Raw genomic sequence first — 14,169 nt, 5'->3', positions numbered from 1 at the left:
GGTTGTGATGCTTGTCAGTCAACTAGAAAGCTCATGAGCCTGTGGGACCGTATTAAGGGAAAAGGGAACCGTATTAAGATGACCTTTGAAAGGCGGAAATCAGTCCCAACTCCTAACTCACTCGCATGATGATCCAAATGGTTCTAACCTGTTCTGTAATTGTTTCTTTTGTATTTGAAGCAACAAAAGCAACACCGAACTTAGACTCCCCACGCTTCACAGAGCGCTGCGAGCTCTGTGGTTGGAACAGGTGGTCAAGCTCTAATGCAATCCGAGGAGAGGACGAGGGGGCTCTATGGTACCGCGGCATTTTTTCTCTCCTGCAGGAGTCCTTTTCTCCGCCCTTTCTTCAGACACCCCTCCCCCTTAGCTTCTGAAGCTGGCGTTCCTTCACGTGAGGACGCGGACACGGGTGAGGGTGACGGGTCGGAGAGCGGGGAGCCGTCTCGTTCCGAGTGGGTCTGTGTTTGTTTCAGAAAGGGAGCATTTACCACCAAAGAAAGCTCTTTTCCTGGGATTAAAACCAGCACGTGCTACAGCGGCCCAAGGCCAAGGGGAGCTGGCAGAGCTGGGTGGCATGAAGGTGTGGCCAGGGCTGTAACTCGGGAGGCATTTTTTTTTTTTTTTTTTTTTTCAACGTTTTTTATTTATTTTTGGGACAGAGAGAGAGACAGAGCATGAACGGGGGAGGGGCAGAGAGAGAGGGAGACACAGAATCCGAAACAGGCTCCAGGCTCCGAGCCATCAGCCCAGAGCCCGACGCGGGGCTCGAACTCACGGACCGCGAGATCGTGACCTGGCTGAAGTCGGACGCTTAACTGACTGCGCCACCCAGGCGCCCCTCGGGAGGCATTTTAAAGACCGACTCTTGCTGTACCTTGTGTTCACCTCTCTGTGGGATCCTTGTGCTCGTTTTTCCCACCAGCTTCCCAGGAAAGCTGTGCCTCCCTCCCGTCCGGATTTCGGCCTGGAACCAGGTTCCCGCTCTGTGGCTGAGTCAGGCTTAGGTTTTCAGAAGAAAGCGTGTTAAATATTCCAAAAGGAGGAATGTAGGTTTAAAAGAACAAAAACGCATTTCCCAAGCGCGCACACCTCCTACATCCTTGTAAAAACAGCAGAAGCCCGTGCCGGGCTCCCCCGACCTCGCCACCCAGCCTTGTGGTGAGGTCCCGGGCCTGTCGTCTCCCTGGCGCTAAGAACCAGATTGTTTCCTTCCCAGGATAAAAGTGAGAAGCTGCCCAGCAGCCACGCATTTGTATTCTTTCTTTGCCTTTTTGTAGAAAAGGCTTTAAGGAATGACACAAAGCATATTCGTGTACTGAGAAACTCTGTCCATCAAAATCTTAAATCTGAAGGGATCTGAGGGCAGGCGGGGGGCGGGGTGTGGTTGTGTAGAGATGTCCCCTCAGACCCAGCCGTGTGCTCAGAATCACCCTGGTGGATGTTGTGGTCTCTACCATAGCACCCATCCAGTACGAAACGGGCAGGATAAATCATTAATGGATAAAATGTCATTTCCATTTCCAACCATGGTCGCCTGAAGAACTGGGGACACCGAACATGGAAAAGTCAGCAGGAACTTCACAAATAACAAAAGCGCTGTGCTTGCTAGAAGAAAATCAGTCTGGCTAATTCTAATTGAGTTAGGGTGATTTAGAATGCAAAACAACTTAGAAATCTTGAGCAGTTTAAATTTTTTATGCTTTTTTTTTTTTAATTTGTTTTTTTTTTTTCAACGTTTTTTATTTATTTTTGGGACAGAGAGAGACAGAGCATGAACGGGGGAGGGGCAGAGAGAGAGGGAGACACAGAATCGGAAGGAGGCTCCAGGCTCTGAGCCATCGGCCCAGAGACTGACGCGGGGCTCGAACTCACGGACCGCGAGATCGTGACCTGGCTGAAGTCGGACGCTTAACCGACTGCGCCACCCAGGCGCCCCATTTATGCTTATTTTTGAGAGAGACAGAACACAAGCCGGGGAGGGGCAGAGAGGGAGGGAGACAGAGAATCCAAAGCAGGCTCCAGGCTCTGAGCTGTCAGCACAGAGACTGACGTGGGGCTCGAACTCACGAATCGCGAGATCATGACCTGAGCCGAAGCTGGCCGCTGAACCAACCAACTGAGCCACCCCGGGTGCCCCGCAATTTAAATCTTCAAGTCTGTTTTCCGGGAATCTGGTGTTTTTAAGCCTCCTTGGTGTAAAAAGTCCTTGTGTAATTAGCTTTGGTTGTACAGCTTATTTTTCTGATCTACTTGAAAACCTGTTGTTTCTGCATATGATGATTCTCAGCTACGAAAGAAAAATGCTTGCTTCCATAACTGCCCCTCTTTGGTATTGTATGTATCTTGACACAGTAGCTACTTTATGACATCATGGTAGGCAGACGCTAGAAGAACAGCCAGGGGAATCAATCTTTGTACCCTGCGGGCATTTTTAGCCACGTTAGCGAAGAGAGCGCAGTCTAAAGATAGACTTCCGTTTGACTAGTTGACATTTCTTGAGGCTTTCCATCAACTCAGTGCCTCTTAAACGTGGGATTTTTTTCCCTTCAATACCGAGAAGGCCTGGCAGCAAATGATGGTTTGTGCTCCCCTTGGCAACTCTCAGGTAGGCAGTTAGAGCTCTCCGACTTCATTTGCATATGCTTTAGAGTCCAGGGGGTAACTTGAATATTTTTATCCCCATAATCTTGACTTGTGTCTCCTTAAAAATGTCGAAGATACCTTCGAATGGGATGCAAAATCTGATCAGCTTTCCGTGTCTTAGAATAAATTGCTTTTCTTCTGAGGGTCCTTTTGTTCCTTAAGGATTAACTTGTTGGGGTGGCTCTTTCCCTGCAGGGACCTGAAGGTTTTTCTTTAGATTATGAGATCGAGTCCAGCTCTAGAGCTGCCAAGAATCGTGTTCTTGGTCTTTTGCTTCGAAAGCAGTGCGTCTGGTGCCAGCGAAGCATCCGCTTGAATTTGACTGGAGGGAACCTTTGGCTCGAACCTGTGTTGCCTCGCAAAGCAGAGAGAGTAACATACTATATTTAGGGCTGTCTGAACAAACGTTCCAGATACCAATTACAAACCTGTAAATAATTGCCTTTCAGAATCATCGTGAAGTTGTGTGGGCAAGGCTCCTGGCCTGGCACAGTCCCCGGTGGCCGGGGAGCCTGTCCCGAGGCAGGACACTGGCCAGTTCGCCGAGGGCCCTGGATGCTCCTCGGGCACTGAGGATTAAGTGAATTCCGAGGTGGACAGGATTCGGCACCATCCAGGTCCCTTCCCTGCATCTGCCTCGTTACTAGAGAAGAGTCGACCGTCTCAGAGTCGATTTTCTCACAAGGGAGAATCTTCCCGTTGCCTCCCGCCGTGCCTCACCCCCCCTTAGGTGACCGCACGAGGCAGCAGGGTCTGGCACCAGCCGGCGGGAGGGGCTGTGTGGCAGTGAGTGGCCCAGCGTGCCAGGTGTGAACCCCAGCTCTGCCGCCTTTGCTCTGCGGCTGCGTGCAAGGCGTGTCTCGTGTCCTGTCAAACGTGGGGCGGTGACGCCTGTTTGCGGGAACGTCGTGAAGACCCCATGTGCTGGCACTTAGCGGGACACGCTAGGGCTGCGCTGAGGAAGGTTCTCCACTGCTAATGCTGTAGCGGTTCCAGGCCGGACCGAGAAAGAACAGAGCGCTTACTCAGGAGACATCCAGGGCACGTTTGTCGAATGAGTAAGTAAGTGAAAGCGGCCTTCTCGAAAGACAACAGCAGCTTATATCTAACCCTTTCCTCACGTTTACCTTCCCAACCCCGCTATGATGTCTCAGGGCCTCGTGTGCGTTTTGCAGGGGGAACCAGGGCACGGGTGTTGACGCGTCTGCCCAAGACACAGACCAGAAGGGAAGGTGAGGCAAGGGCTCCAGGTGTGGCCCCTCTCCTAGGAGACCGGGAGCAGAAAAGCCGTGTCTGCCTCTTTCCCACCGTCAGCTTCCCGTCCCCACCCCATTGCTAACACGTTTTCGTCCTCACTGTGACGTCAGTGTATGCTCAAGTCAGAAGGTGGCAAAGAAAGTTACTCCCTGCCTCCATCCTCCATTCCCCTCCCCTCCCCCCCAAAGACGAGGTAGAAAGTCAAATGTGCAGTGATGTCCTTGGATATTGAGATGCAAAGAACTTGGAGGACCTTACGGCATAATTTAAGATATAGAAGGTATAAATACAAGGAAAATATTAGGAAATTTGTGCAGATTCCTGGGCCCAGACCCCAAGCATCCCAATTCATTGAGCTTCTGGGCCCAAAAGTTGGCATTCGTGGCAGGTAGATTCAGATCCACAGAAATCCAGAGATTCACCCAGTGGTACCCAGACAGCCAGGACCTGAGGAGCTGGACCATAAGGCTGGCACTGTGGAACCTAATTGGGCAGGTCAGCAGCTGAGAACTCACAGCTCGACCGGGCTCACACTGGCAGAATTCAGGGCTCCTGAGTGAACTCTGTCTCAGCGGGAGCTTCTTTGATTTTTTTCTTTTTTAAAACATATTGCACACACAATGCACAACACGTATGCTTAACATTTGGACAATCAGAAACAGACTGATAGCTTTTGAACAATCTCATAGCCCTAGACCCAGGGTGATAGAGCAAGGTCAATGTCTTAACACTCCCTCTGCCTTCTGAGGTGTCTTGCACGTCTTTAAATTGTTTTGTAATGTCTATTTATTTTTGAGAGACAGCGTGAGCGAGGGAAAGGCAGAGAGGGAGACAGAATCGGAAGCAGGTTCCAGGCTCCGAGCTGTCAGCACAGAGCCTGACGCGGGGCTCGAACCCACAAACCTTGAGATCATGACCTGAGCCAAAGCCGGACGCTTAACCGACTGAGCCACCCAGGTGCCCTGTGTCTTTAATTTTCAAAGTTTGGGCTCCAGTCTGTCCTGTGCTGCTCCTTTCCAGGAGGTGCCTTTATAGTGAGACTCATGTGGCTCCCCAGAGCCCCGCCCTGGCCCCCATGTATTAAGACATACCCACAGGGACCTACTGCAGATCAGCTCAGACAAAACGAGGTACAAACTAAAAGTCATCTGAACTCTCACCATTTGCTGATATCCTTCTAACTACCTCTCCCTAAATGTCAGAACTCTGGATCTTTGAATTCTCAAGTCTTAGATTTAAATTTATTGAAAGAGGTGTGCCATGAAACCCCTTTATAAGAGCGTAATTCATATTTGCTGGACTATGTAAACAGTTTATTTCCGAACTGTTACGTTGCTCACTTACATTCATCTCCTAAATTCAACCCTTGGTGTTGGCGGTCTTTAATTTCAGACATTTTGGTGATTTGTGGTGGCATCTCGTGGATTATTGGTCTATGTCTAAAACGATACAGCTTCCAGAAGGTAACAGAAGAATGTATTCATGACATGGGCTCAGCAAAGATTTTTCAACAGGACCTATAAAGAAACAATCCGTTATACTCTGTTGAAATCAAGAACTTTTGTTCATTTAAAAGACATAATCAGGGTTGTGAAAAGGGAGGCCACAGGGCAGAAGAAAACATTTATGATACAGTCACTCAACCGAAAACTCCAATGTGTCTACCCAAATATATTAAAAAACTACAGATCAGTCTTTAAAAATAGACAGCCCGGCTGATCAGGCGCTTCCGAAAAGAAGATATCCACACAGCCAGCGAGCGTATGAAAATGTGCTCCACGAATGTCATCAAGGGGAAGCTAATTAAAACCACGGGAGTCCATTTGTTAACGGGAAGAAAATGTCAGGAAGCAGAACCGTCCACGTGTGCACAGCTCAAATGCCCCAGTGATCCCCGGACCGCTTCACACAACCGTGGCTCGGGGTCAGAACCACCCCCTCCCGAGACACAGCATCTGGCTCCTTCGGTCCTGGAGTAGCGGAAGCTTGAGATTCCGCTTTAATGCCTGGCCCAGGCAAACAGGGAGCAGCAGTTACTGATGTGAGGACCTCGGCTGGGTTTCTCCCAGCCTACGTAGGACATGTACCTCTGCAGGACTTAAAGGAAGACCCCTCCTGTGGCCGCCTGCCTCCGCCATCCCGGCCTCCCTCCTTGTCCTGTCCCGAAGTTCAGACCTAGTCTTTCCAGAGTGGAATTGTTCTCTTAATCACCCATAATGCCTGGAATTTACTCAGCACCTGCCTTCTGAGGAGCCCAAAGTCATTTGCAGATCCTGCTGATAAAATGGCTGCCCCGTGGTCAAGCTCTCTGCTAAATTACGTCTGTGCTAAGAGGTAGTTTTCAAAAGGGCTCCTCGACAGTCCTGGAGACCTGGGGCGCCTTTATGAGCCGGCTCTGTGCCAGCTGGAGCCCCGGGAGGAAGGCACTGTTCATCCAGGCTTTACAGGATTATCCGGGAGGGATGGTGGTGTTCTTCGTCATAATTATGGACTCAAGTGCGGCTATCCAGGTGGGCTGGTGCACCTGCCAACGCAGCCACACTCTGTGCCACCGCTCGCAGCTAGGCAGAGGGAAACCGAGGCAGGGCTGATCCCAGGACAGTGGGGAGGCTGCAAGCAGAGAAGAGGGGAGGAGAGTGTTTTGGTTGTGGGACCGGTACAGCAAGGCAGATGGGGAGAAGCCCAGGACCCAGAGGAAGTTAGGACCTACCTGCGCATCTCCCCATTTTCAGCAAGGGGTCCCTTGGCTCCCTTCCCGGATGTTTCTCCCAAGCAGCCCACCGTGCACACGGGCCGCACGCAGGCAGGGCTGCAGGCCCCCTTCTGCGGCCAGAAAGGGAAAGGGGCTGAGTTCATAGGCAAGAGCCATCACTCTGGGGAAGCTGGAAGCCGAGGTGCAGAGCCACGTCCCTGGGGGGTGCCCACCTGAGCAGCCAGGGAGGCAGGACCAAGCCAGGGCCAGGGTGGCAGGGAGGGACCCGCCCCAGCAGCGTGGGTGGGGGCGATGGGGTGGGCGCAGAGGAGCAGGCACAGGTGTTGGAGGGGGCCGGCAGTGGGTGCGGGAACCCGCAGGCATGGGGCTTGGGCCTGGGGGCCAGGGTTCAGCTGACTGCCTAGTATTGTACAGTTTCCATTCGCATCCCTGAGGCCTCAGGGAGGAAGTCGGGGTGCTGCCTGCACAGGCTCCATGGGCCGGGGGGGGGGGGGGGGGGGGCGGGGGGACAGGGGAGGAACGTTCCAGAGACTCAGAATAGGGAAACGTTATTCTGTGCAAGTTCCGTCTGTGCTGACGACCAAGAGGCTCCCTGGGGCCTCCCTGACCACCTCACCTCCCACCCCCCGGAGATGCCAGCAGCTGCTCCCGCTCGCTGAACCCCCCCCCCCCGGGAACCCAGACCCACTCCAGGCCCCCGGAGACACGCCGCAGGGAGGAGGCCTGGAAATGACCCCTGACGAGCTCCCCCCGCAGAGCCGGGCTCTCTGTCTCACTGTGCGTGGGTTAATTTGGGTGGGAGATCGAGGGTCACTGGCTAAGCCTGGAGCTGAATAAATCTTGTCTTGTATCGTCCCCGCTCCACCGGAGCCGTCAGCTGGGGCCAGACCTCCCCGGCACCCCAGACGCTTGCCCGCCACTCTGGTTTGCTGAGTCACGGGGGAAGGAGCGCCACAGGCTGACAGGCACATCACGGCTCACCTCCACCCTCAGAGGGACGGATCCGCCAGCCCCCCGCCCCTCCCAGGGCCAGGGAACCGTTTTCCTGGTGACGCACTTAGCTTTCCTGAAGCAGGAACTTCCAGCCCCAGGGCAGGCAAAAACCTCCCCAGTCCGTGGCCACAGGGCCTTTGCTGGGGACCGGCCCCACCCTGCCCTTGACAGGCCTGGCCACCCAGCCACCCAGGCTCTGACAGGATACAGGATACGAAAGCCCCAAACGCAGGGCCTCCTTCCTGCGGTGTGCCTGTGGCAGGAAGTACACGGTCACCAGGTACGAGTGGAGGCGGGGTTGGCCAGGCCTCTGCTGCTGCTGCTGGCCGGGCCCCGGGACAGGGACTGAGATCCCAGCTGAGGATGCGAGGGCTGAGGGGACCGAAGGCAGGTAGGACGGTCCTCCAGGCCTTTCCTGCTCTGTGTGGCAGCCGCTTCACCTGCGTCCCGTCTGCTGGAGCAGGGGCGGGAGAGCGGCTGAGCCAGGCTGGTGCTGACACTCACTGAGTCAACAGAACTGCAGAGGCTGGACCGGCCTGGAAAATGGCCCCGTGGCCGTTTCCCTCCCGCTTCAGAGGTGCCTTGGGGCTCCCTCGCTTACCCCGGGGACCTTGGGTTCAACTGTGCCTCAGCTCCTGTCCCCTAGATGGGTTCTGTCATGACGAATGCCGCCTGAAGTGGCCAAGGGAGGGGGGCGGGTGAGATGAGCAGAGGCCGAGCTCAGCCATCAGCAACGTCTACACCCGCGGACTGCACACCCCAGCACAGCATTTGCTGAAGCACTGGAATTGCGGGGCCCCTAAAGAAAGTCTAGGAAGGGAGAGTCACAAAGGTGTCCCACAGCAGTGGCCAGGGCACAGCCTCAGGGCCTGAGTCACGGGTCCTCAGACACCGAGGCTTGCCACGGGGAGCAGGAGACCCACGTCCACCCCTCTCCAGCCCCATCTGCTTCTGGTTCCAGCTGTTTGTCGGCGTGGCGGTGGGGTCTGGGCCCTGGACGGCCCAGCACGCCAGTACCCCCGCCCCCCCCCCCCCCCCCCGGCCTCTCCGCGGCCTCGGCCTCCTGGGTTCCACAGAGGCTTTCATTCCAGGAACGCTCTTCACTCCCGCAGGCTCAGAGCCTTGTAGCAATGCCCTCATTCCTACGCCGGAGTCTCCGAAGCTAAGTGGTGGCCTGGGGAGCCTGCTGGGAAAAGAGGCCCATCTGCTTGCTGCCTTCCCAGAAGTGGCATGGCGACTGGACGCAGGTGGGCCTCGCAGGCCTGAGCAAGCGTCCTTGGCTTGTCCTTGGCCACGGCCGACTCGCTTCTTACCAGCTTACTGGAAATCCCTGCTCTCGGCCAGGCCTGTCTTATTACCAGACACAGCCCTTGGCCACGTGTGAAGTCCTGTGGCTCCGCCCACAGCGTGTCCCTGTGCTCATCTGCTCTCTGCCCCGGCCTGTGACAGGTCGAAGCCCCCAGGTCAGGATCAGCCTTGCCCTCTCGCCCCGGCACTGCCTGTCAGCACCTCACGCGGGCGTCGTTGGAGCAGCCCGCCTCTTCTGCTTCCCCTCACAAGGGGAGACCCGCCCCATTGTGGTGACAGAGTGCCAGGCACACCCGGACTTGGGGACTCACTGGGTCTCGAGGCAATTCATCGCCCCGTTCCGATTGCCAGAAATTTCCCCTTCTGTTACACATAAGCTGTGTCCCGCAATCCCCTTCTGACCCTGGTGGCAGCCCCCAGGGCCTCCTTCCCAGGAGAGCTTTTCAGAAATAGTGACCTCCTCCACCTCTTCCCCAACCCCCACCCCCACCCCACCCCCCCCCAGCCACCGTCGTGGTTTTGACTCCCTTCGCCACGTGGATTCTATCTCCAGTCTGTCCATTCCTCTGTCCTCAAGGCCGGGAACTGGGGATATGAGCCAGGGATTAATCGCACGGAGTAAGCTTCCGAAAGTCACGGGGGCCATTGGAAGGCCTGAGCTTAGAGATAATTTCCCTTCTCTGCAAAGGCCAGGCATTTAGTCCAAATGGGCAGAGTCGGGCGAGGGCCAGGCCAGCAGGGGACAGCAGCCACGGCCCAGATGGCCATCCCAGAAACACAAGCTACCGTCCCCAGCCTGAGACGCGAGACGGCCGCTGATCTCTTCTCCTAGAGGTAAGGGGGCTGCCACTGGGAGCCTCGCGGGGGCGTCTGCGAGGGGCTTGGAGGGAAGAGCGGCCCCGGCCCCCTGCCCCATCTCCAGACCTCTCTAAGTTTTAGGAAGAGCCCTCTCTACTTGCCCTCACCATGCAACTTCTCTCAGTACATAACACCACCTCCTGGGTGCCCACGGGACGCCAGACACTTTTCTGGATCTCTGCTTGTGAATTTTTAAACCTGGGTTTTTATTGTCTTATATCAGAAGCCAGATACACCCTGGTGTTGCGGGGGGGAGGAGTGGTTAACCTAAAGATGATAGACGGTTGTACCAGAGAAAGAAGTGGCAACCACACTTCAGTGGGACTCGGTCCAGTTTAAATGAGATACTGGAATTAAATGGAATGTTGAAAAGACAGTTCACTTTCTTCTCGCTGTCGGCGAGCAGCGCCCCGGGAGGAAGACGACATTCACCTGTTTGCCCAGTTGTGTGGCCGCCCAGCAGCGACCCTCCGAGCCTTCGGGTTTTGCCTTTATGCTGTGGGGAGCAGGCACTTCCTTTGCTCCCCAGATGAGGCAGCCAGGCCTTCCAGCCAAGTGAGCCGCTCTCCAAGGCCCCGGGGGCGGGGCGGGGCGGCGGGGTGGGGGGGGGGGGAACCTTGAAGGTGGATCTAGGACTCAGAACCCCCTTCCGTGTAGACCCCCATCCTGGTGAATATTTTTATAGCTGGAGACAAAGGTGGGGCTGCTGATGGCCTCAGTCTTAACTTGGTGCACTCCTTTGAACTTGGTGTGCTGGCGGCATGGGGGTGGGGGGGGCGGGGGCAGGGGCTAAAGTCGGCAGGTGGCTCTTTGGTCCCCAGGCGGGCTTGTCCGTGCAGGGGAGGGCTATCTGCAGCCAGAGCAAGACCCACCTGCCTCTCCGGGGATTAGCCGGGGGCTCGACTTGCCACCTGCAGGCTCGAAAAGTGGTTTCCGAATCTGGGAAAGGACAGCGAATCAGCACTGAGTAGGCTCAAGGGAGTGAAAAGGCCAGTTCTGAATCTGGCTGGCTGAGCTCAAACCCCGGCAACGCTGGGCGACCTCTCCGCCCTCCGTGTCCTCATCTGTAAAATGTGCTCGTCGCCATCGGGTCGGTTCGTTAGTGCCGGGCACACACCAAGCACTCCACAAATATTCACGGCTGCGATTCTCACCAGACGCTGGTCGTGAAAAAATGGCCACGCTTTGGCTCCACGTCAGCTGGGTGATGTAGGTACTCTCACCCCATCTTTGAGGGGGGGACACCGAACGGCGGGGTGGGCAGGTGACCTTCGCGAGGCCATTCTTTATTTTTTCGTTCAGAGGGGCCTTAATTTTTTTTTACTACGGAGCATCTCAAGTACAGATGAGTACAGAGAACACCTTCACGCGCGCTCTCGTACGACACTCAGGAGCCCCTCGCCGCAGTTGCTGACTTTGCTCGGAGCTAAAATGTTGAGCTGAGACCGCCTCTGGCTTCCTCCCCCTTCCCGCCTCTTTCTCCCCCTTCCCGGAGTCCAGCCCTCCCCGGAGGCCGGGGCGTGCCTCCCCGCGAGTCGGGTCGCGTTGCGGGGGTGTGCGACTTCCTCTCGGTCTTTTTTCCAAAGTGTCCCAATCGACATCACGCCGTCCGTGCGTTTTTCCCTACTCGCTGTGCCTTTGAGTATTTCCCGTGCGGACACCCACAGGTCTGTGTCGCGTCCCCTTGGCCGCCGCCGTGCGATCTTCCCCCGAATGAGGCCACCGCCCATCCACGCCCCAGGGCGTCCGTTCATCCTTCTGACGGACGGCAGTTCCTAGTTGGCGGTTTGACCCACGGTGCTGGGCGAACAGCCCCGCGCCTGCCTGCTCGTGCGCGTGTCCCAGGACACAGACCCCTCGGTGGAGCGGCTGGGCGGCGGGGGATGAGCTTCCCAGATGCTGCCCGCTTCCTTCCACCGCACGAGCTGGGAAGAGTTGGCACCGCGGCCAGAGCCGGCGCTTGGCGCCCGTCGGATGGGTGTGCGCTGGGGCCTCCTCGGTCGCCAAATGCGGGCGTGCCACTACCGAGTGACGCGGCTGGGACCTGAAATGCGCTGTTCTGAACCGAGATGTGCTCTGAGTGCCCGAGTGTAAAATACGTGCCCGCTTTGGAAGACACGGTACAAAAAAGGAAAGAATACAAGCTGTCTCATGAATAATCCTTATGCCGGTTACACGTTGAAACGATCGTGTTTGGAGACATTGGGTCAAACGAAAAAGACCCCTAGAATGCACTTTGCCTGTCTTTTTTTCACTCCTTTTAACAAGGCTGCTAGGAAATCTGTAAGTGGCACCGGGGGCAGGAGTTAGATTTCTGTGGGATGATGCAGCCCTACAGTCTGCCCGGCAGGTGCCTGGTGGCAGGCGCCCGGGGAGCGTTTGATGAATGAGTGAGTGAAATCAGACACTTGAGAGGAAGACATCCTTGGCGTAGCTGGGGCCCCTCGGCCCCACCCCTGGCGCCTGTGCCAAGGCTGAGAGCTATGCGCCCCTTGGCCCCCTGCCTCCGGGGACTGAGGGGTGGGCCCCTGGAGACCAGCTGCCTGGGAGAGAAGCCCGGGCTCTGCCGGGCCAGACTCCCGGCCCTCCCCCCCACCGCAGCAGGGCCTCCCGGAAAGCCCCACACCGACCACAGAAACGATGTCCTGCAGGATGGCTCGGGCCCCCTTGGGCGAGCACCCTCGTTTCCCTCCCAGCCCTACCCTGCCGGCGCTGTCCCTAAGCCCACGGGAGGCCAGGACTACACTGTGGAGGGTGGTGAGTCAGCCGCTGTGCCTGCCCAAGGCCTCGAGGAAGAAGGACACCAAAGCTCGGCTCGGCCCCTGGGCAAGGTGCCCCGGCCCTGCACTCCACGGGGCCGCCGTGATGCCCTGAGAAAGGTTAACTTTGAAGCCGCCTGTGGAGCGGCTAAGCCAGGCGGAGCTTGAACAAAGAGCCCCAAGGCTTCCAGCTTGGGGTGCCCTGCAGAGTAACCCCGGAGCAGTGGGGAGCCCGGTCTGAAGTGTCGGCGGCTCCCCTCTCGTTCCAAAATGTGCAGAAAGCTCACCCATCTGGACTCTGGGAAGAAATCTGTCACTCAGGGCTTCAGGCAACTGAACGTCACCCGTCAGACACGGTGCTCACACGTAGTCTAATGGTTTTAGGTGGGAAATGTTTGCCAATGACCTTCATCCTTTTCTCCGTGACACATGGTGACCGGTAGGTACGAGGCTGGACAGTTGAATGGCGACACCCTGAGGCCCTGTCGAGCATGGAAGACTGTGTCTCCACTGTCCCCAGGGGCCACACTTTCTGGGCCTTGGGTCTGCTTTCCTAGTTCCTCGTTCTTCTCTGGTCCAGAGCCTTCATCCACCCCTGCTGCCTAGGGCATCTGCGGTCCATGTCCTTCCCTGCCCTCACTTTCCCCTGGCCCATCCAGACCCCCTCTGAAATGACTCCCTCTAAGCTGAGCTGGAGAAAGAAACCAGACTTGTTCAATAATATGTAAAATAAAGGCAAAAGGTTTGGATTGGGTCTTACCTCTGACCGCTGGGTGGTCTTTGGCACAGGGCTTCGGGGTGTGGACAGGTGAGGTCCCCAGACATGACTTCACATAAGTGGCATTGCTGTCGTTTTAGAACATACTAGTACATGAACAAGAGTGCCCATCAAAAGCAACCAACTCACTACAGATCACCAAGTACCAATGTTTTTGTCTTCAAGATGGTTCTAAGATCTGCTGTTTGCTTGAACTTGCCAAAATAGAAATGAATTCAACAAAGCAAATTTACCCACGGGCTGAAGGAGACACAGGATGGGGACCCGTCCTTGATTCCGCCTGTCCCCCATCCACTGCCCACATGTCCAGTCCTTGACCCCTCAGGGACGCCCCTTCCTGTCCCCCCACCCGTCCACTGCCCACAAATCTCATCCCTGCCCCCGCCAGGGACTCCCCCTGTTTCTCCACACTCATGACCCCAACCCCAGCCCAGGTTGGTGCTTCCAAATCTCCTGCCTTGCCAGGCCTCACCCCAGAGTCCTGGACACTGGTGAAAAGTCTCACCCACACCTACCATTAAACACCATTGGCTCTGGAGCTTTTTAAAAATAATTTCTGTGATTTTGCATTTGAAATATTTGGCTATTAGGAGCGCCTGGGTGGCTCAGTCGGTTGAACACCCGACTTCGGCTCAGGTCATGATCTCACAGTTCGTGAGTTTGAGCCCCGCGTCGGGCTCTGTGCTGACAGCTCGCAGCCTGGACCCTGCTTCGGATTCTGTGTCTCCCTCTCTCTCTGCCCCTCCCCTGCTCACACTCTGTCTCTCTCTGTCTCTCAAAAATCAACAATAAAAAATTTTTCTTTTGAAATATTTGGCCAAAAGTAACTTCCCAAAGTTAACACCAGCTTTGAGCGC

General features: G+C 55.9%; 1 protein-coding gene across 2 annotated transcripts in view; it reads left to right on the top strand.

The window, feature by feature from the left end:
* The first annotated feature begins 8,650 nt into the window (after window positions 1–8,650).
* C17H16orf74 (chromosome 17 C16orf74 homolog) overlaps window positions 8,651–14,169 on the top strand; it is a 45,874-nt gene continuing 40,355 nt past the window's right edge. The window contains exon 1 of one of the 2 annotated variants that reach the window (XM_058707823.1): window positions 8,651–9,751. The gene's annotated coding sequence lies outside the window, so the exon portion shown is untranslated. The remainder of the gene's footprint in view (window positions 9,752–14,169) is intronic. The other variant, XM_058707824.1, reaches the window with a different exon arrangement.

Source organism: Neofelis nebulosa, chromosome 17 (assembly GCF_028018385.1).
Source record: "Neofelis nebulosa isolate mNeoNeb1 chromosome 17, mNeoNeb1.pri, whole genome shotgun sequence".
NCBI lineage: Eukaryota > Metazoa > Chordata > Mammalia > Carnivora > Felidae > Neofelis > Neofelis nebulosa.
The sequence above is the reverse complement of the archived record's forward strand: the minus strand, read 5'-3'. Positions and strand labels throughout refer to the sequence as shown.